Source organism: Hyla sarda, chromosome 8 (assembly GCF_029499605.1).
Source record: "Hyla sarda isolate aHylSar1 chromosome 8, aHylSar1.hap1, whole genome shotgun sequence".
In the NCBI taxonomy this organism is placed as follows: domain Eukaryota; kingdom Metazoa; phylum Chordata; class Amphibia; order Anura; family Hylidae; genus Hyla; species Hyla sarda.
Window position 1 is genome coordinate 89,150,588 of NC_079196.1, and position 21,627 is coordinate 89,172,214.

Here is a 21,627-nt window from a genome sequence, read left to right on the forward strand (position 1 = left end):
TGTAGCGGGAGAAGAACGCAGCCATCTTGTGCTGCCCAGGAGATCCCTGCCTGCGATATAGGTGAGTAAAATTTAGTTTTTTTTAATCATCCTGGCATCAGCAGAGCAGGGGAGGGAAGGTGATTCTGGGGTCTGTATTATGGTGGGGACTGATTCTGGGGTCTGTATTATTGTGGGGTCTGATTCTGGGGTCTGTATTATGGTGGGGACTGATTCTGGGATCTGTATTATTGTGGGGTCTGATTCTGGGGTCTGTATTATAGTGGGGTCTGATTCTGGGGTCTGTATTATGGAGGGGTCCGATTCTGGGGTCTGTATTATGGTGGGGTCTGATTCTAAGGTCTGCATTATGGTGGGGACTGATTCTGGGGTCTGTATTATGGTGGGACCTGATTCTGGGGTCTGTATTATGGTGGGTGGTGATTCTGGGGTTTGTATTATGGTGGGTGGTGATTCGGGGGTCTGTATTATGGTGGGTGGTGATTCTGGGGTCTGTATTATGGTGTGGACTGATTCTGGGGTCTGTATTGTGGTGGGGACTGATTCTGGGGGTCTGTATTATGGTGGGGTCTGTATTGTGGTGGGTACTGATTCCGGGGTCTGTATTATAGTGGGGTCTGATTCTGGGGTCTGTATTTAAGTGGGGACTGATTCTGGGGGGTCTGTATTGTGGTGAAGACTGATTCTGGGGTCTGTATTATGCCTGGTGGTGATTCTGGGGTATTTGTTATGGTGGGTGGTGATTCTGGAGTCTGTATTATGGTGGGTGGTGATTCTGGGGTCTGTATTATTGTGAGGACTGGTTCTGGTGTCTGTATTGTGTTGGGGTCTGAGTCTGGAGTCTATATTATGGTGGGTGGTGATTCTGGGGTCTTTATTATGGTGGAGTCTGATTCTAGGGTTTGTATTATGGTGAGGACTGTTTCTGGGGTCTGTATTATGGTAAGTCGTGAGTATGGGGTCTGTATTATGGTGGGTGGTGATTCTGGGGTCTGTATTTTGGTGCGGACTGATTCTGGGGTCTGTATTGTGATGGGGACTGATTCTGGAGTCTGTATTATGGTGGATTGTGATTCTGAGGTCTGTATTATGGTGGGGACTGATTCTGGGGTCTGTATTATGGTGGGGACTGATTCTGGAGTCTGTATTATACCGGTCTGAGTCAAAATGGTTGTTCTCACTGTAAGGTCCTTACAGCGAGAACACTATATAGGTACAATTCTGGAAAAAAAACACCTTGTGACCAGCCACACCATCACAAACCCCACCCACAACAAGCCACACCCATATTGCCACCACACCAAGCAACTTCGAAAAAAATTTGAGCACAGCACTACCAAAAGGTATCATACCTCTGGGCTATCATGTAACACTGCATAAGAAAATGGGGCCAAAACCTGTGTTAAAAGGGGGGAGGTAAAAGAATGGGAGACTAATTAGTAAATGCGATATACCTGTCTAAAGAGTTCCAGGGAGCCAATCCAGCATGACAAAAGTCAAGGAGGCAAGAGAGATTAGGATTATGGAGTTCATGTTAGTTGTAGGTCAATGGCAGAACATAGAGAAGTTGAAATTGTATTTGGTGGTGAATAGGCAACAAGTGTAGTCAGTGGCGTACCAAAGGGTGGCGGGGGGGTGGCCCGCCCCGGGTGCCACTCTCAAGGGGGGTGCCAGGGGCGGACTGACCCACCGCCGCTGCTGAGGTCCGGGATGCTCGTCCAAGATCACCAGCAGACAGTGCAACATTCTCCAGAAGAAGGCGTCCCCTCTGTGTGAGCCGCATCTGCAGCTTACACAGAGGAGACGTGACCCCCGCCCCCACGCTGCACACAGTACAGGCGCCGGTGCTGTCACTCATCGGCGCCTGTACTGTGGAGGGAAGAAGACGCGGGCCCCTGCTGAGGTGATCGCTGCGTGGGATATTGGGTGAGCATCCTTTTTTTATTTTATTTTTTTAACTGTGCCTATACCTATAGGGAAGGGGGGGAGAGGGGGGTGCTCTGCATATACCTATAGGGAAGGGGGTGGTCTGCAAATACTTATAGGGAAGGGGGGAGAGGGGGGTGCTCTGCATATGCCTATAGGGAAGGGGGGAGAGGGGGGTGCTCTGCATATACCTATGGGGGAGGGGGGTGCTCTGCATATACCTATAGGGAAGTGGGGGAGAGGGGGTGCTCTGCATATACCTATAGGGAAGGGGGAGAGGGGAGGGTGCTCTGCATATACCTATAGGGAAGGGGGGAGAGGGGGGTGCTTTGCATATACCTATAGGGAAGGGGGGAGAGGGGGGTGCTCTGCATATACCTATAGGGAAGGGGGGAGGTGGGGGTGCTCTGAATATACCTATAGGGAAGGGAGGGAGAGGGGGGTGCTCTGCATATACCTATAGGGAAGGGAGGAAGAGGGGGGTGCTCTGCATATAACTATGGGAAAGGGAGGGAGAGGGGGGTGTAGCTCTGCATATACCTATGGGGAAGGGTGGGGTGTAGCTCTGCATATACCTATGGGAAAGAGGGTGGGGTGTAGCTCTGCATATACCTATGGGAAAGAGGGGGGTGTAGCTCTGCATATACCTATGGGAAAGAGGGGGGGTGTAGCTCTGCATATACCTATGGGGAAGGGGGGGTGTAGCTCCACATATACATATGGGAAAGAGGGGGGTAGCTCTGCATATACCTATGGGAAAGAGGGGGAGTAACCCTGCATATACCTATGGGAAAGAGGGGGGGGTAGCTCTGCATATACCTATGGGAAAGAGGGGGTGGGGTGTAGCTCTGCATATACCTATGAGAAAGAGAGGGGGGTGTAACTCTGCATATACCTATGGGAATGGGGGGGTGTAACTCTGCATATTCCTATGGGAAAGAGGAGGTTACCTGGCTACCTACCTACCTGCCCTTTTACTGTGCAGGACACCAAGGAAGGCATTATTACAGTTTGTGGGCCTATAGATGGAAAGATTGTGTAGAACAGGCACTGAATATATGCAGAGTCTGACATGTTTTTCCTGCAGATGTTAAGAGATCCACATGGCGGTCTTATCCGGATGGAGAAGAAAAGGAAAGAGGACGCCGCTGATCAGAAAAGAAGGTAATTGTGAGTCCCAAAATGTAACTGTAATCACTTATATGGTATATACATTCTGTGTACAGCTGATATCTACCGCCATATGGTCCTGTATATAATCACTTATATTGTATACAGATTCTTTATAGTATACTGGTCTGTATATAGTGGTTTTATTCAGTACAGTATGGCGGTATTATCCAGTTATTGTGTGGTGGTATAAATTTACTCCTTGTATACCAGTATTATTGGTCATGGAAATTTACCTACATTAAAGTGTTTCTTCCATATATAAATTTGAATTTATTGTGTGTGGGATTTGGGTGGAATAGGAGCGTGGCAGAAGATTGACGAGCTGCAGAGCCTAGCAGGGGCCCTTGCCTTTTTTTTGGTCCGGGGGCCCCGAGTGTTGTCAGTCCGTTCTTGGGGGGAGGGGAGGGAGGGGGTGTAATTAAGGGGGGTGCGTGTGTGTGTGTGGGGGGGGGGGGGGGTGCCAAACAAAGGGTCCGCCCCGGGTGCCAAATACTCTAGGTACGCATCTGAGTGTAGTCCATCAAGATAAATTGAAAAATAATGATAGCACTCACCACTTCTTTATTTACATTCCAACAACATTACCAGACGCAAATATGGGATTTGCACCTCTGTGACTTGGCCTATGCCTATTTCAGGTCACTCCCAACGTTTTCTCAAGATCTGCTGGGATGTGCCCTTAGGCACCTATATCCCACATGCTTTGTGCGCATGACATTTAGCAATATAAACATATTTTTCCATAAAAACAATTATCCATAACATACAACTTAGCATTATTACAAAAGAAAGGACATATGGCTTCTGTCACCTAACCCCTTGAGACCTAATGCCTCAGTATCCACCTAGCTTACAAACTGACTGTGAGCAATCCGGTACTACAACCAGTGTATTTGATTTTATAAAGTTACATTTTAAGGCAATGGGGGAGCATTTAAAGTGTCCCTGTCACTTGAAAAACGTTTGAAATGTTGTAGGGATGTATTTAATGCTGATATATAGACTGTCCACATCAATTGGCCGGGCTATAACCTTCCTGCTTTTGTAAATTTACTAGATCCGGTAGTAATGCCTTGGCCTTCAACAACAAAAAAGCTAGGACACTAGTTAAAAGTGATTATATATACCAGTCCAGATAGCAAAATTCAAGTTAAATATAAAGTTAAATATAAAAAACTATGTGATTTAGTCCAGAATAAAAACAAAAACAATAATAAAAATGTAAATGTAAAGTAAAAATAATAAAGAGAAGAGTGAGGTTTATAGATTTAATTTTATTACTGAGTATAACTGTGCCGCTACCGAAATTCGTAATACACTTAACAAATATCGGTCTATTATTTTAGATGAATAATCTGAATAATCTAATTCCCCAACAACCCGGTATTACATTTAGAGGTTCTAAAAACCTTCAGAACCTTTTGACCCCCAGCAAATTCAAATCTTAAAAAACATTACCTTCCCAGTCTGAATGTACAGCTAATATGAATAGTGCAAAAAAACTGTTCAGATTAACCCTGAAACTACTAGTTTTACTTCACATATTACTTTGAAATCTTTCCAATTTAGGGGCTCATATACCTGTGAGAGCATGTCTGCTGTTTACTTGCTCTCCTCCAATATTGTTCACTCCAATATGTGGGCCGCACTGTTCAGACAGTGCAGTCTCGCATAAACAAACACAGGTTTAATATTAAAAACGGGTATACGCTACATAGCATATCCCATCACTTTGCTCTCAAGCATCAGAATAATCCTGATTCTTTGTGAATCAGAAACAGATTTCAAATGGCAGAAACAGATTTAAAAAACATATAAATCGTTTGGATCTATTGGATTTATAAGCTTTGTACTCTGTATCCACAAGGATTAAATGAGATGATAGAGAATATGCATTTAAAGGGGTACTCCGGCGCTAAGACATCTTATCCCCTATCCAAAGGATAGGGGATAAAATGCCTGATCGCTGGGGTCCCGCCGCTGCAGACCCCCGTGATCTTCCACGCCGCACCCCGTTAGAAACAGTCCCCGAAGCGCGTTCCCTCCGGGTCTGATTACTGGCAATCACGGGGACGGAGCATAGTGACGTCACGGCTCCGCCCCGTGTGATATTACGCTCCACCCCCTCAATGCAAGCCTATGGGAGGGGGCGTGACAGCTGTCACGCCCTTCCAATAGACTTGCATTGAGGGGGCGGTGCATGATGTCACACAGGGCGGAGCCATTACGTCACTATGCTCCGTCCTCGTGGTCGAGATGGACTCAGCCTAAGGACCTCCAGCGGTTCCGAAGCCGCTAAAGGTGGGTGCTGCATGGTAGATCCCGGGGGTCCCCAGCAGTGGGACCCCGGCGATCTGACATCTTATCCCTTAGCGCCGGAGTACCCCTTTAAGAGTATAACATTATTTATAATAATGTTTTTTTATTAATATATATATATTTTATATGAATATACACATACAGTGGTCCCTCAACATACGATGGTAATTCGTTCCAAATGAACCATCGTTAGTTGAAACCATCGTATGTTGAGGGATTCGTGCAATGTAAAGTATAGGAAGATATACTCACCTGTCCCCGCCACTCCGGACTGTCACTGCTGCCCTTGATGTCGCCCTCCATCGCTGTCGCCGCGTCCCTGGGGTGTCCCCGCTGCTACGAACCGTCTCTGCTGCCTGGGATCGTCGCTCTTCATTGCTGTCATCACGTCGCTGCGCACACCACTCCTATTGGATGACGGGACGGTGTGCGCGGCGACGTGATGACGACGAAGGAGAGTGACGGCGAAACAGGGGATCCTGAAGAGAACAGTCCGGAGCACCGGGCACAGGTGAGTGATCATCACTGAAGCACATGGGGCACCTTAAACGGCTATCCGGCGGCAGCTGAAGCAGTCTGCGCTGCCGGATAGCCGTTTTTGCGATGGCCCCGACATACAAAAGCATCATATGTTGAAATTATCATATGTCAGAGCCATCGTAGGTTGGGGGGGTCACTGTATATATGTTTTGTATGTATATATTCTGCATCCATTTGGTATTGAAGGAGTTAATCTTTTACCCTATTTATATGTGTTATGATTCCATTGTGAAATGCCTGTGGAAGCGGTCTGTTGTTTGACCGAGAAACGCGTCGCATGTTGGGAATAAACCCACCTTTACTTACCTGCCTGTGGAGGTTACTTCTAAGCGTCTGGATGATCCTGTCGGAGAAATTATTGTTTGCCTTTTAATTACATAACAAAAAATATATTAAAAATGTTGTTTGGTGACAGGTACTCTTTAAGTAACCAACTGAGGGCTTTTTTTCCACCTTTGTAATGTTCATAATCCTAGCTAGATAAACCTGAGCCTTTATGTAAGTGCCCAGGGCTCAAAACACATTAAGACTGCTTTTTTTACTTTTATTTCCTGAGTGTGGAATGAAATTTTCCAATACACTGCTGAAAATTAAACAGGCTACCATCTGGGGTCAAGAGTGGGAAAAAGTGTGAGCTAACACAGCCTTTAAATACCTTACTATCTGCTGACTTATCTGCTGGCCTGTCTTAGCTCCTCTTCATTCAGTAGCTGGTATAAATCTAAAAGTGCTTGCTGACAATTAACATTATGTTCTCTCCCATAATAAAACCCATGGGGCACACACGTTATTTTTGTGCCTCACACTCAATATCAGAGCTCATAGTTTTCTGTTTATACATGTTATGTAGATTTAAAGCGTACCTGTCATATCCCACCAAAAAAAGTTATATGTTACTTAGTACCTAATCCCGATCATATATATTTAATTTGTATGTGTCTAGCACCTGTATTTCTCTCACAAATACCATCTTTCTCTTGCTTGCTTAGTTTGTCAGTTTGTCATTCTGTGCTCTGGAGGGGCCATGTCCTCATCTTCCTCCCTGAGATATCTGTGCAGTGCTGTATCTCTTTATCCAATCACTGCAGACTGCTCTGTAACCCCTTCCCCCATTTCATGCTGCAGTCTGATAGGACAGAATTGAGCACCCTCACTTACTGGACTTTGTCTATGCCTGTGCTTCAGCTTGGACAAAGATGATGCTGCAGCCGGATAGGGTAATGTTCTGGATGGTATGGGGACCCCTAGTGGTGTTTTTTATAAGCCATGATTTTTATAAAATTTTCTTATGAAGTATATTACAAAGGTTAATGTTTTGCCAAGATCTGAAAGTGCCATTTAAATTAAAGCAGGATTTGCTCAATCATAATCATCAAAATCAAGTCGTATAGAAATTGAGCCCTTTAGACAATAAGAAAATGCATTCAGATGATAATGATAATTTCTCTGACGTTACTCATGGTTGTTGTAGTGGTCTCAAGGGCAATAGCCTCTACCTCCAAAAGACTTACTTCTTATTGGCACTCACCCCTCTGAGGGGATCATTTCTCTCCTTTCTGCATCCTTTGTGCACTCTAAGCCAAATGGGAGTTGTGTGTGCAACCAGTGGTTAGACAAAAAGATAAGCCAGACTGCTGCATAGAAGATGAAAGCAATGACTTACGACAAACCATATAATAAGGGCACCAATAAGAGCTTTTACTATTTCCACAGCATGAAAAGGATGGGTTCTGGAGATGTCTTTGAGCTGTAGGTGATATGAGCAAGCAAGTGAATGAATATAGGGAATCAAGGACAGATCTCAGTCTAGCATGATCCCTAGACAGTGGGCATGCTGCCTTGGATTACAATGGTGCCACACGCTGACAGAAAAATGGCAGATTTAGGTAGGTTAGTGGGAGGCAGTGGCATAACAATAAATTTGAGGACCCCTCTGCAAGACCTACTAATGGGGCCCTAAGCCAAAGCAGGTATGCCACGGTCACACCAATATACCCCTCCCATAACAAATTGCTTTATCTATATTAATATGCTTTCATATGCATTTTCTATGCCCATACTTTAATGCTCTACTCAGCCATTTGCCCTGATTATGTATAAAGAGCATTTGTAAGTTATTCTGAGACCACTTAAACTTGTTCCTTATTATTTACTTCAGTGCCCACACCCTGCACTCCTCGGGTATATAAGTGGTCTCCAAACTGTGCAAAACTACAATTTCCCAGCATGTTGGCTGTCTGGGCATGATGGGAGTTGTAGTTTTGCAACAGCTGAAGGTTCACAGTTTGAAGGTCTAGGGGGTACATGCTCCTACTGGCTGCAGAGCCAAAGTGAAACTAAAGTGTGGCAGCCACAGGGTTTTGACACATTGTGGAACGTGACTCGGGGTGGTTAGTTATCACCTCGTGACCCTAGTGCACCGTTAACCTTCACAGTCCGAGGATATGTGTTTCTTTTGGGCCAGGCAAGGGATAATAAATACATTGATGCCAGGTTACGGATAACTGTCTCTTTACTGATGATAGAGGTAACAGGTTTCACACAGTACAGACTTTGGTGCAGTGAGATCGGCAGAGTGGAACCCAGGAAACCTATCGCCTTGCTGGGAGTTGTAGCGACTGTTGACTGCAGCCTTAGGATTAGAGGCAACACATGCTGACTGAAAGCTTTAGCTTGAATAACTGACTGAAGTAGAGATTTTCCCCACGGAGCTTCGCTTACCACCAGGCTTTGACAATTCACCTGCGGATCGGGGTCTTGTCCTGAGATTTGTCGTGGCTGTGGAATTTAGTAGACTTCTTCTCCCTTAGGATTTTCCTCAGCTTGATAGCTGGAACATGCACTCCCATCACACTAAACTTTACTGCACTCACTCTCCAATGGAACTCTCCTCCCCCCTACACTACATAAGGGCTAGGTTTGGGGGTCTCCCATTGGGGCGTCAAGGTCACCTGTTCACTTTGCCTCGATCTCTTAAGGGTACAGTGCACAATCAAATACAGACAATAGGATTCAATACAAGAAAGTTAAGTAATGAAACAGTGGGCCCAGTGAACAGTTAGTAAGGGTGTCCGAGGCAATCTCCAGCCCACAGGACAGCCTTTGGTGCTGGGACACCACAATAGCAGCATGGAGGAGCACAGGTTTACAGCATTTTTGCACCAGCGCTAGAGAGGAGAGGCAGCTAAGCAGCAGACAGTACATACCCTTTCAAGACAGGCTGCAGATGTATACGGTGTCCTCTCTCTCCTCGGGAGAAGACCTTGAGGTGTCACGTGTCACCCCAACTTTAGCTCCGGTGCTAGCTCTGCCCAGACTGCCCCCAACCTTTTTGGTTTTCCACGGTTACCTTTTTTTCCACTGGCCATCTAGCTCATGCACAAGGCAAGGGACAAGGGGCCCCTTCTTACGCCCCTGGATGGAGGTAACACAAGAAGTTCAGTTTTTGGAAAGATGTAATTTAGAGAGGACACAATGACAGAGACAGCGGACAAACAATCCATGGTATTTTGTAGTAGTTCAGCTGTGTTGTTACTAGAAGATGTATATTACTGGGAGATAATACTAAGAGCCATATCTGCTTTGTCCAATAGGGGCTTAGTAGAGAGAGAAGAGAAGAGGGCCCAGGACTGATCTCTGAGGAACACCAATCACAGAGGAAGAGAAGACGTGGACCCAGCAAATGATACACTGAAGGAGTATGAGAACAAGAGAGAGAAGCATATTGAGGAGCAGTTTGTGATCTACAGTGTTAAATGCTTGAGAGATCCAGAAGATTCTGCTAGTTTTTCTACTTTGTTTATTTTACATATTGTACCTTCATAAGGTCATAAAGGTGGCATAAGTTATATTTTCATTACTGATTAACCCTGTAAATGGAGCTGGTAAATGTTCCCCATTTACACAGTGGAATACTAAGGGGAAATTCTAAGGCCCAGCAGCTCTTCCTGCAACCTTTCACCTGGGGGTTACAGGCTCTCCAGGATGGGAAACAGGAAGGCTTATGGTTGCCTACAGAGAGGTGTACACTAAAGCATCCTGTGCATCCAGTGATCAGGAAGACAGGTATAGTATGAAACTATCTTTGATCTATTTTTGGAGAGCTGGTTCTTCTCTCTTGTAGAGACATGATTTCTGAACGACTCCAGACTTTAGAAGGAAGCTCAGAAAATACTGTGATTTTTTATATATATAAATGTGCCTCTCTATTATTCAATAAAATACAGGCTCTGAATTCTCTATAGCTTCCTTGCAAAACATTAGCAGACACTGTAGTTTCATGACAGAATACAAACTACCATAAATGGCCACCAGTGACCTGCTGACAGATTCACAGGGCAATGTCGGGGAATTTGAATTCACCGCTGCTGCACTTTTCTATAATTAGATTCCATCTGCCTCTACAGCCGGAGTAAACATGCACTAGGACATTTTTGGCAAAATTTTTATTCAAGACACATACAACAAAGCTGGGCGATATGTTGCACAACGGCCAACAACGGGTCAGTATGGTCCTTTTGACTTTGAATGGGATCTGTCGTGTTTCCATCTCGTGTTCCTGTTTTGTTGGAGTGGACAAAAAAAACTGATCTGCAGTATTTTTTTTATCTCACGTCCCATTATTTAACCAGATTCAGCTAATGGAGGTCCCTGAATGCCAAAAAATGTTTTCTTCATATCATAATTCATGGGATACCTAGGAGCAGTCCACGTGACAGCAACAAAGTGACCATTTTTTTTGGTGCATACGTTTAAAGGGATACTCCGGTGGAAAACATGTTTTTTTCTTTCAAATCAACTTTTGCTAGAAAGTTAAACAGACTTTTAAATTATTTCTATTAAAAAATCTTAACCCTTCCAGTACTTATCAGCTGCTGTATGCTCCAGAGGAAGTTGTGAAGTTCTTTTCAGTCCTCCTCTGTCCGTGTCAGGAACTGTCTGGAGAAGGAGAGGTTTGCTATGGGGATTTGCTCCTACTCTGGACAGTTCAAGACATAGACTGAGGTGTCAGCAGAGAGCACTGTGGTCAGACGGAAAATAGCTTCACGACTTCCTGTGGAGCATACAGCAGCTGATAAGAACTGGAAGGATTAAGATTTTTCAATAGAAGTTATTTGCAAATCTGTTTAACTTTCTAGCACCAGTTGATTTGAAAAAAATGTTTTCCACTGGAGTTCCCCTTTAAGTGTAATGTGGTTGTCACCTGTTATGAGAAGCAATACAAATCATCAGGGCCGGATTTAGAATAAGTGGCCTTGGGCAAACTTAAAAGTGGGTAGTGTAAGTATTGTACAAAGATACAGTCTCTAAACAAAGACCAATATTACAAATATTTATTTAAAGCCCAAAATAATGCTGCCATTCTAGGAACAATACTATTTACAAAATAATGATTGAATATTACAATCATACTGTTATAGTCTTTCATCCCAGCTGTACACAAATACTCTACAGAACTGATTGCAGTACTGTCAGATCACAGTGATAGTGCCCCTTTTTGTATGCAAAACAGTATGGCCAGGTTCACACTACGGAATCTCTGGCATAGAAAGCAATGTCTGCTGAGCGGAGATCAGCCAGAACATTGAACGAGTTCAATGTTCTGGTGGAATTTTTCCGCCTTGAAAAATCTGCAGTGTGCACTGTGCAGCAGAATCCTATTGCCAGCACCGGAATTCCCGAGCAGGATTTAAAAACGGAATTCCGATTGGAAATTCTGTGTTGTGCAGCCGGCCCAAGAGTGTGTAGCTAGATAGATAGCTGGGTTGGGTGAGGGGGAGGTAGGTTCACCCCCATTAAGTAGATAGGCTTGGCCCCATTAGCTAGTGCTTCCCATTAAGTAGGTAGGTCCCCCCCATCCTGCATGTTATATGTAAACTGAAAGTTACTTTCTTGATCGCATCTGCAAGGCTGAACTGCATTGTGGTAGCTAGCTATGAAACCTTCCTTCTGTTCCAAACAAGCATCTTCATATCATCCTGCACTGCAACTAGAAGACATGTGATCTCCAGCCTCCCTTGTTGATGGTGGACTCAAATAGTGGACTCAAATAGTGGCCCAATGTCCTGTAGTGAGATCACTGCCTTCTATCTCACAAAGTGGACATCTTCATTAGTGGAAAGTGAGTGTGAAAGGCAGACCCAGACTAGGACCAAAAATAAGCCTCGTCATTGTAGACTAAGCAGACAATTTTTGTGTGTATGTGGGGGGAAGAATCCACAGGTTACAGTTCTTCCTTTAGAAGATTTTTGCATTAAGACTGCACCTGCTCCAAATGAAGAGGCATCTACTTCTAAGATAAATGGCTTGCTGGGATCAGGTCTAGATAAAACAGGAGCAGAAGTGAAGGTGGACTTTAACTGTTTGAAAGCTTCTTCATCCTCTGGAGTCCAGACCCTAGGATTAGCAGTCTTCTTGGTAAGCGAGACGATGGGCACAACCAAGGTGGAGTAGTGAGGAATAAACTGTCGATAGCAATTTGCAAAGCCTAGGAAGCACTGAATAGCTTTCAAACCAGTGGGGCGTGGCCAATCCAGCACTGTGGACAACTTGTTGGGGTCCATTTGATGACCTTGACTGGTGACAATATACCCCAGGAATGGAAGGCTGTTATTTTCAAAGGTACACTTCTAAATTTTAGCATAGAGATGGTTTTCTCGGAGATGCTGTAATACTTGGCGGAGATGAAGGCGATGAGGCTGGACATTGGACGAATAGATGAGTATGTCGTCCAAGTAAACGATGACACAGGAGTAAAGAAGGTCACGAAAAATGTCATTGACAAACTCCTGGAAGACTGCTGGAGCATTACAGAGCCCGAATGGCATGACAAGTCACTCGAAATGTCCATCACGGGTATTGAACGCAGTCTTCCATTCAACCCCTTCACGGATGCAAATCAAATTAAAGGCCCTTTTAGGTCGAGTTTGGAGAAGATCCTAGCACCACGTAGATGATCAAATAACTCAGAGGTCAATGGAAGTGGATAGCGTTTTTTTACAGTAATTTTCTTCAGGCTGCGGCAGTCGATGCAAGGTTGCAAGGATCCGTCTTTTTTCTCCATGAATAAGAATCCAGCTCCAGCAGGAGAGGATGACTTTGTAATAAAACCTTTCTTTACATTTTCTTGTATATAGTTAGACATGGCCTGAGTTTCTGGAACAGACAATGGGTAAATTCTGACCCGAGGAGGTGTGGTTCCAGGCAATAAGTCGATTGGACAATCGTAAGGACAATGTGGAGGTAAAACTTCGGCTTGTTTCTCTCTTAAGATGTCAGCAGAATCCTGAAGTAAAGACGGCAGACAAGGCAGAGGGGTGGAAGGAAACACCAACTTGGACGGAAGGGTATGGAAACAGTTGTTATAGCAGTAAGTTCCCCAACGAAGTACTTCTCCAGTCTTCCAGTCAAGATGCGGGGCATGTAGTTGTAACCAGGACAGGCCTAGTAGAAGAGTGGAGGTACAATGTGGAAGTAGATAGAAGGACAATTTTTCCTTATGCAGAACTCCAACCTGCATAGACAAGGGTACTAGATTTTCTCTGTTGACCGAGGAGATGTACAAAGGCTTCAGAAGGGGGGTTACTGGCAGACGATACCTATGCACTAATGAGGCATCGATAAAGTTCCCCGCAGAACCAGAGTCCAGGAAGGCCAGAACGAAGGCCATAGTCTCTTTGGAGGGTAAAGACAGCTGGACCTTCAAATTCAGGCATGGAGAGGAGGTATTCACACCTAGGGAGACCTCTCCTTCAAACCCTAGGTGCAAGCGTTTCCCTGTGACTGTGGACGCAGAGGATAATCTCTGAGGAAATTATCTACACTGGCGAAGTATGGGCAGAGGTACTCAGCTCGTAGGGGGGTTCTTTCCTGCAGGGTCAGGCGAGACCGATCCACCTGCATAGCCTCCACAGCGGGAGGCATCGTAGAAGGTTGCGGTGGTTGCTGGAAGACGGGTGCCAGACGAGGAAAGCGCAGGTCGTGCAGAATCCCTTTCTTGGAGAAATGTCCTCACGTTGTTCAGAGAAATGGATATCTATTCAATGTAGCGGGCAATTCCCGGGCGGCAAGGACATCCTTGATATGGCTAGAAAGTCCTCTCTTGAAAGTGGCACATAGAGCTTCATTGTTCCAAGATAATTCTGATGCCAGGGTACGAAATTGAATGGCGTACGTGCCCACAGAGGAGTTGCCCTGCGAAAGACTGAGCAGTGCCGTCTCAGTAGAGGAGGCTTGGGCTGGTTTTTCAAAGACCCCTCGAAATTCCATCTGGAAAGCCTGGAGATTGGTTGTGAGAGCATCAGTGTGGTCCCAAAACTGAGTTGCCCAGGCCAAAGCCCTTCCAGTAAGGAGACTGATGATGAAGGCCACCTTTGCTTGTTCCATAGGGAACTGTTCTGCCATGAGTTCAATGTGCATGGAGCACCGAGTCACGAAACCACAACAGGACTTGGGATCCCCCTCATATTTGTCTGGAAGAGACAAGCGGAGTTTTGTTCCAGAAGAGACTGTAGCAGCGGAAGGCAGCACTGGAGCAGGAGGAGGCTGAGGCTGTTGCGGCTGTTGTTGAGCAGTTAGCAACTGCTGCATTATGGCGGATAACTGGCTTAACTGCTGTGCCTGCTGGGCCAACTGCTGTGACTGGAGCACCACGATAGAAGCGAGATCCGGACTTTCTGGCAGAGGAACCCCAGCGGGATCCATGGCCAGATCTTGCTGTTACGATGCTGGATGTGGATCCTACTAACCTGTGTGGCGATGACTTGGACCATATTGGGGAGTGGCGTCTAAGGTGCTAATGGTCTGCATCGGAGCCCGCCGCAAGGCAGGATGGGCTTGCTGCGCCAGGTGACACCCAGGTCGCTACCCCCAACACGGCTCGACCACACAGGTAGCTGGGCAAAACGAGTTACCAGAGGATGAGGCAGAAGCGTAGTCAAACTTAGCAGGAGGTCAGGGCAGGCGGCAAAGGTGCATAGTCAAATAACATAGCAGAAAGGTCTGGATACACAGGAAGAGGCAAACAGGCAAAATGAACACTTAATCTCAGGCTAGGGACACTGAAGATCCGGCAGGGAAGTTGGGGAGGTGCTGGCATAACTAACATATGGGATGGACCAGACACCAATTAGTGGTGCGCTGGCCCTTTAAATCTAGAGAATGTGCCGCGCGCGCTAGGAGGCAGGGGCGTGCGCAGGGAAGCACAGAGCTGGGCAGCAGGAGGTTAGCCACGGGCCGCGATTCCCATGTGTCTGCGTGCCACGATGCAAACTGCGGTCCCACCAGGAGCAGGAGACGTGGGGCGCTCACGGTCCGGGTGTGGGACCGGAGCAATCGCCGTGATGGTATCCATGTAATGGACCTCAGACACACTCAAAAATCATGATGATAGAGGGCTAAAAAATGGACCAAACAGGATACAATTAGATCATAGCCATTATCCAGGCACTAGCAGGAAGCATTGGATAACGATAGCGAGAAATGCTAGATAAAAGTGTACTAACCTAATGCCAGGCTGATAAATTCAATGGTGGATATCCACAAAGATGCCGAGGTTGTGGCTAGTGCGCCAGGAGTACCGCTGCTCAAATGTAACGCATCCGACGTTTTAAATATACAGGAGCGGCGCATCAGTGCACTTCACTTCCGGACAAATGGAGAGCAAATCTGTGTCACATCCGGTCATGTGGAACGCATATGCGATCCACAACCGGAAGTTTGCAGCTGACTGGATTGACAGATTGTGCTAGGTCATGTGATAGATAATCACATGATCCCGCATATAAACAAAAGCGCGAGTACATTGCAGTGACACAAGGACATTGATACATTATCCATAAAGTAAGATAGCATTATATTCAACTGGTAAGTATAGAGTATGCCGTAGAAAAGTGCCAACATTCTAGAAAGACCAATTTATGAATAAAAACAGATCAAGCACCCATGAGTAGGAAATAATGGCAAAAGTATAACTAGGATGGCCCAATAATGCTGAATAAATCTAAAGAAGAGCATCATGTATACGGATAAAAATTATATACCAGCTCCGGGTCTGATGACTGCCGATCATGGGGCTGGAGTATTGTGACGTCACGCTCCGCCCCCATGTGACGTCACACTCCGCCCACTCAATGTAAGTCTATGGCAGGGGGCGAGACAGCTGTCTCGCCCCTGCCATAGATTTGCATTGAGGGGGCAGAGCGTGACGTCACACGGGGGCGGAGCTGTGATGTCATGATCATCGGTCCCGTCATCAGACCCGATGCGGATGTTCTCTCCGGGGCCTAATGAGAGCGGGGTGCTGCGTGCGAGATCGCGGGGGTCCCCAGCGGCGGGACCCTGCACGATCAGGCAACTTATCCTCTATCCTTTAGATAGGGGATAAGTTGTCAGCTCGGTAGTACCCCTTTAATATTTGGTTGCACACCCTTTCGAAAAAATGATTGAAATCAGTAATTTCCTATAACCATCAATAAGCTTCTTACACCTCTCAGCTGGAATGTTGGACCACTCTTCCTTTGCAAACTGCTCCAGGTCTCTCTTATTGGAAGGCGCCTTTTCCCAACAGCAATTTTAAGATCTCTCCACAGGTGTTCAATGGGATTTAGATCTGGACTCATTGCTGACCACTTCCGAACTCTCCAGAGTTTTGTTGCCATCCATTTCTGGGGGCGTTTTGACATATGTGTGGGGTCATTGTCCTGCTGGAAGACCCAAGATCTCGGATGCAAACCCAGCTTTCTGACACTGGGCTGTACAGTGCAACCCAAAACCTTTTGGTAATCCTCAGATTTCATGATGCCTTGCACACATTCAAAGCACCCAGTGCCAGAGGCAGCAAAACAACCCAAAACATCATTGAACCTCCACCATATTTCATTGTAGGTACTGTGTTCTCTTATTTTTAGGCTTCATTCCGTTTTCAGTAAGCAGTAGAATTATGTGCTTTACCAAAAAGCTCTATCTTGGTCTCATCTGTCCACAAGACGTTTTTATCTCTCATATCGCCGGTTCCTGTTAATATGTAGATAGACTATGTATCTAAACTATCTTTAGATACATAGTCTATCTACATATTAACAGGAACCGGCGATATGAGAGATAAAATCATGAGCACATGGCTATTTGTTTATTTACCTGTTCTGCAGTCCCGGAGCTTCTGTTCTTGTTTATGTTTACTAGATCACTATGGACACTGACCTGTCAGTCATGACGTAATGATGACATATAGTCAGCTGATTTGTTTGCCGATACGAAAGTTACGTATAAAAGTATGTTAAAGTTTGGCATTTGTATATATGTTTGCAATTGAAAAAGGCTTGTAGTCGAAACGTGTCTTGCATAAATAAAGACCCTTTCTGCATGATACGAAGAGTGAGTGCCGGGATTTATTCCAGTTTACTCCTTTAATAAAGAACCTTTGGAATTGTTTTTCATGCAGCGCTCCTGTAAGGCTATGTTCACACGTCCAATATGCCTGCACGAAAAATCTCTGTGTGGACATTTCACAGACTGCAAGCACAAGCATAATATGCTAGTGCTAAGACTACATGAGAATACGCTGTCTCATAGATGACAAGACGCTCCGTGCAGATTCTTCAGAAAGAATGGACAGGTTCATTCTTTCTGCGGACATGGAAATCAGAATTTTTCCGGCGTGGAAATTCTGCCTTTTGCACAGAATCCCATTGAATACAGTGGGACTCTGCTGCTGCGAAATCTCCAATGTGTAATTCCACACAGAAATTCAAGATGTGTGAACATGGCCTAATTGGCTTTTTCCCATCTCTTCACTGCCTGATCAGTCACACAGTGTACTGGATGCCAAGGAAGCTGCAGCTGCTGGAGACTTTCTGTTAGGGGATAGATTTACAGAGCTATTTGCTAGCATTGTTTCTGGTATCTGCACTACACACCTTGGTGAGCAGGTCCACTCCACCCCCCTACCCTACAGCCTTTATTTGGATTTAGTCTATGGTGTGTGGTTTTTCTAATTTTTTTCTAGTAATTATGAAAGTTAGCAGCCATGCTGAACAGCTACCAATAATTAGGCTGTCTAAATGGTCCGGTCAATTCACTTGTACATACTTGATTTGTATCAGGCAGTTTGCTGCCTGTGTAACAGAGATGAGCAAGAGGGACCCTGTCTTAGCCGGTGATTGAGCAGGCAGTCACATGAGCGCTTCTCAAAGGATGGGGGAGCACTGAGGAGTTTGGTAAGTTTAACACCAGAGCGGGGATCCGTACAGGAGATTCCAGGAGAGTCCCAGTGGTCCAACCACCCGCAATTAGATACATATCCTCTATCCTGTGCGTAGAGGAGAAGTTAAGTTCCCTGGACTATCTCTTTAGGTTATGCCACAGGTTCGGTCAATGTTGGTTCATCAGAATGACTGTTCCATGTATGGCTAGCTTATAAACAACACACAGCACATGGTGATGGGACTTGGTGATATGAAAATTTGTGTTCAGTATATTTATAAAAATGCATGACTGAGCAATGATTAGGTTTTACCAACTTTAGAATGTCTAAACTTTTGCGATACATGCTAGACACATAGAAGTGACATTCCAATGTGCTAGGTCAGACTGTCATGGAGTGACTGCAGAAAGACATGGTTTAGAAGGTGCAATGAGTACAAATTCCTAGAAGAAGAAGGAATGTCTTTTGTGAATGATGGAAGTGTTTATCTTGCCCCACAAAATATTTGAAATAACAATGAAAAGAAAAAGGCTAATATAACCACATACCGTATTAAACCATGTAGCAGTCTTCATTTTTCTTTATATAGTCTTCTTTGTCTGGAGTGGAAAACACACATTTACAAGTAAAGGAGCAAAACCAAAGTAGAAAAGAAATGAACAGGGCACTCACCACTAGATGTCTTGCATTAAAATGCTTTATTTCATCACCGAAGGAGTCATATAAAGTGTAGCAGGTAAGAGACAGACAAGTACATGGGGACTGGGGGGGCATTTTCTTGGCAATGGTCTATCTATTTCACGCACCAAGTGTTTCATCACCTCTTGAGATGGATTTGAGTTTAAATAGCCTAGTTTCCATGGCTACGTACACAAACAATGATGTATTCAAAACAAGATCTAAAAACACAAAACAGTGGTTAGGACCGCTCATTTCATTGCATTCAATAAGACCAAGAGATCCTGTGGCTTCAAGCCACATTACCCATCTAGGTAAACACTGGTGACGATCACCTCCATCTTGTGGCATCGCAACCCATTTCAGGGCCTACACATGAGCTCACGGATGCAATGAAGCAAATGCCTTTTTGTTTTGTCAACATAGAAGAAACCACAGTCACACACTATAAAAAGAAAACAAAAATTAGGGAGTGCTGCTAGCCAATAGAACCAAAGAAAGAAAAAGGTATATGCAGTATTGGTGTTGACTCACCCGGTGCATATGGTGACCTCCACCAAGCATAGTTCACCACAAACCCCCTGGAGCCACGTTAGCATCAATCACTCGAATCTTCCTCCACCACGAGGGTATCCCATGTAGACCAATAGGAGAGCACAGGTTTTCATATCCGGATGTACTTCATGCAGATCCGTGTAAATATATTCACAAAAAGGGAAAAAACATATATACCAGCGCTCAGAGGTAAGGATCTGTATATAGTAGAGAGGAAACCAGTAGTATTTTACCAATTACTCCACAGTGTGTGTGTGGGGGGGGGGGGGGATGTACGTTTCACTTTACATTCCCCCCTCCAGGCAGGCGTATAGTATTGCCACTAGGGCCCCAACTTTAACAGTTCCAAGTAAGGGTTCCAGTCAGTAAGGTATAAGGACGCGTTTCTGATGGACAGGCTTATGCCACCTCCTTCATCAGGCTTGTTTAAAACATACAACACAAACAATATATATATATATATATATATATATATATATATATATATATATATACATTTCTTACCAAACTTCCTGCCACTGTACCCCCGCAATACAGGGGCCAGAGCATCGTTACGTCACGGCTCCGCCCCTCGTGACGTCACGGCCCGCCCCCGTCAATACAAGTCTATGGGAGGGGGCGTGGCGGTCGTCACGCCCCCTGCCATAGACTTGCATTAAGGAGACAGGCCGTGATGCCATAAAGGGCGGAGCCATGACGTCATACTGCTCCAGCCCCTGTATCACCCGTCATTATGCACAGAGCGAACTCGCTCTGTGCAGTAATGATGGCGGGGTGCCGCAGCAGTGATCCCCGGGGTCCCCAGCAGCGGGACCACGGCGATCTAACATCTTATCCCCTATCCTTTAGATAGGGTATAAGATGCCAGGGGCAGAGTACCCCTTTAAGTATTAATTCAAAATGTCCTACCATGTTATTTAACAATTAGTTTTTCAAACCAGAGAATCCCTTTCATTTAGAAAAGAAACACTTTCAATGTATTCAATGTGGGCTTAATGGGAAGTAAATGTTTAGCTACTTTACTACTGTTTAGCATGTATTAGGAAGCCACTAACACAGTCACACATATTAGCCTATGTAATCACAAGTATAGAAACAGTGGCATGAAAATTTTAAGTAGGTTTGAACAATTAGTCTAAAAATGGTCTGTCCCTTGAACCTGTTGCTTTATAAAAGAATTCACTTGTCCCAGAAACCATTTCAAAAGTATTTATTCTGAGTGTTCGGACCCTGACAGATCCCTAGAATGAGTGGGGAGAGAAGTGTGCACTGACCAAGACAATCTTATAGACTTACATTGTAAGTTTGTCTTGTTCGTGCACGCGCAGACCTCCACTGTTCCAAACTTTTGACATATCTTTACAACATGTCAAAAGTTTTTTTTTTTTTTGTGGCAGTGCCCATTTAAGTCTGTGCGGCGGGAAAAGGGTAATTTTGGTAACTAGAAGATTATAATAAGAAACATATCCTCATCACCCTGTTAATCTGACATTGTGTCAAAATGTATTTTGCGGTCAGTCTGGAAGATGTAATACCCATTCCCACATTGTTATTTAGTCCAGCACCATGGGAGGACTTCCCAGTATTTCAAACCACTTAAAAATGCTCTACACCCTAGACTCATATTTCTTAGACCGTCTTGTCCATCTTTTCATCTTATACCTGGGACCAGTCCAAAATTGTTTTACCACTCTTTTCCCAGTTCATTATATCATTGGTTAGATACTCAGATGCAACCCATGTTCTAGCTCTCACCTATGAGACTTCTTACTAGATTTGGAATGGAGAAATTGATGCTTCTTATAACTTTTACTAAAAACTATTACTGTTCATTATTTCAAAAGACTGTGCTACCTAATGTACAGCCAGTAAAGCTGTATATATCAGGATTCCAGATATCCCATTAATAAAGTGAATAGAGCTTCAATATACTAAATTGATCTTAATACAGTAGGAAATAACTGTTGTATAGATGTTATGGGATTATGGGATTACATGTGAAGTCACAAACTGACATTAATACACTGCTCAGAAAAGTAAAGGGAACACTAAAATAACACATCCTAGATCTGAACGAATGAACTAATCATATGAAACACTTTCGTCTTTACATAGTTGAATATGCTGAGAACAAAATCACACAAAAATTATCAATGGAAATCAAATTTATCAACCCATGGAGGTCTGGATATGAAGTCACACTCATAATCAAAGTGGAAAACCACACTACAGGC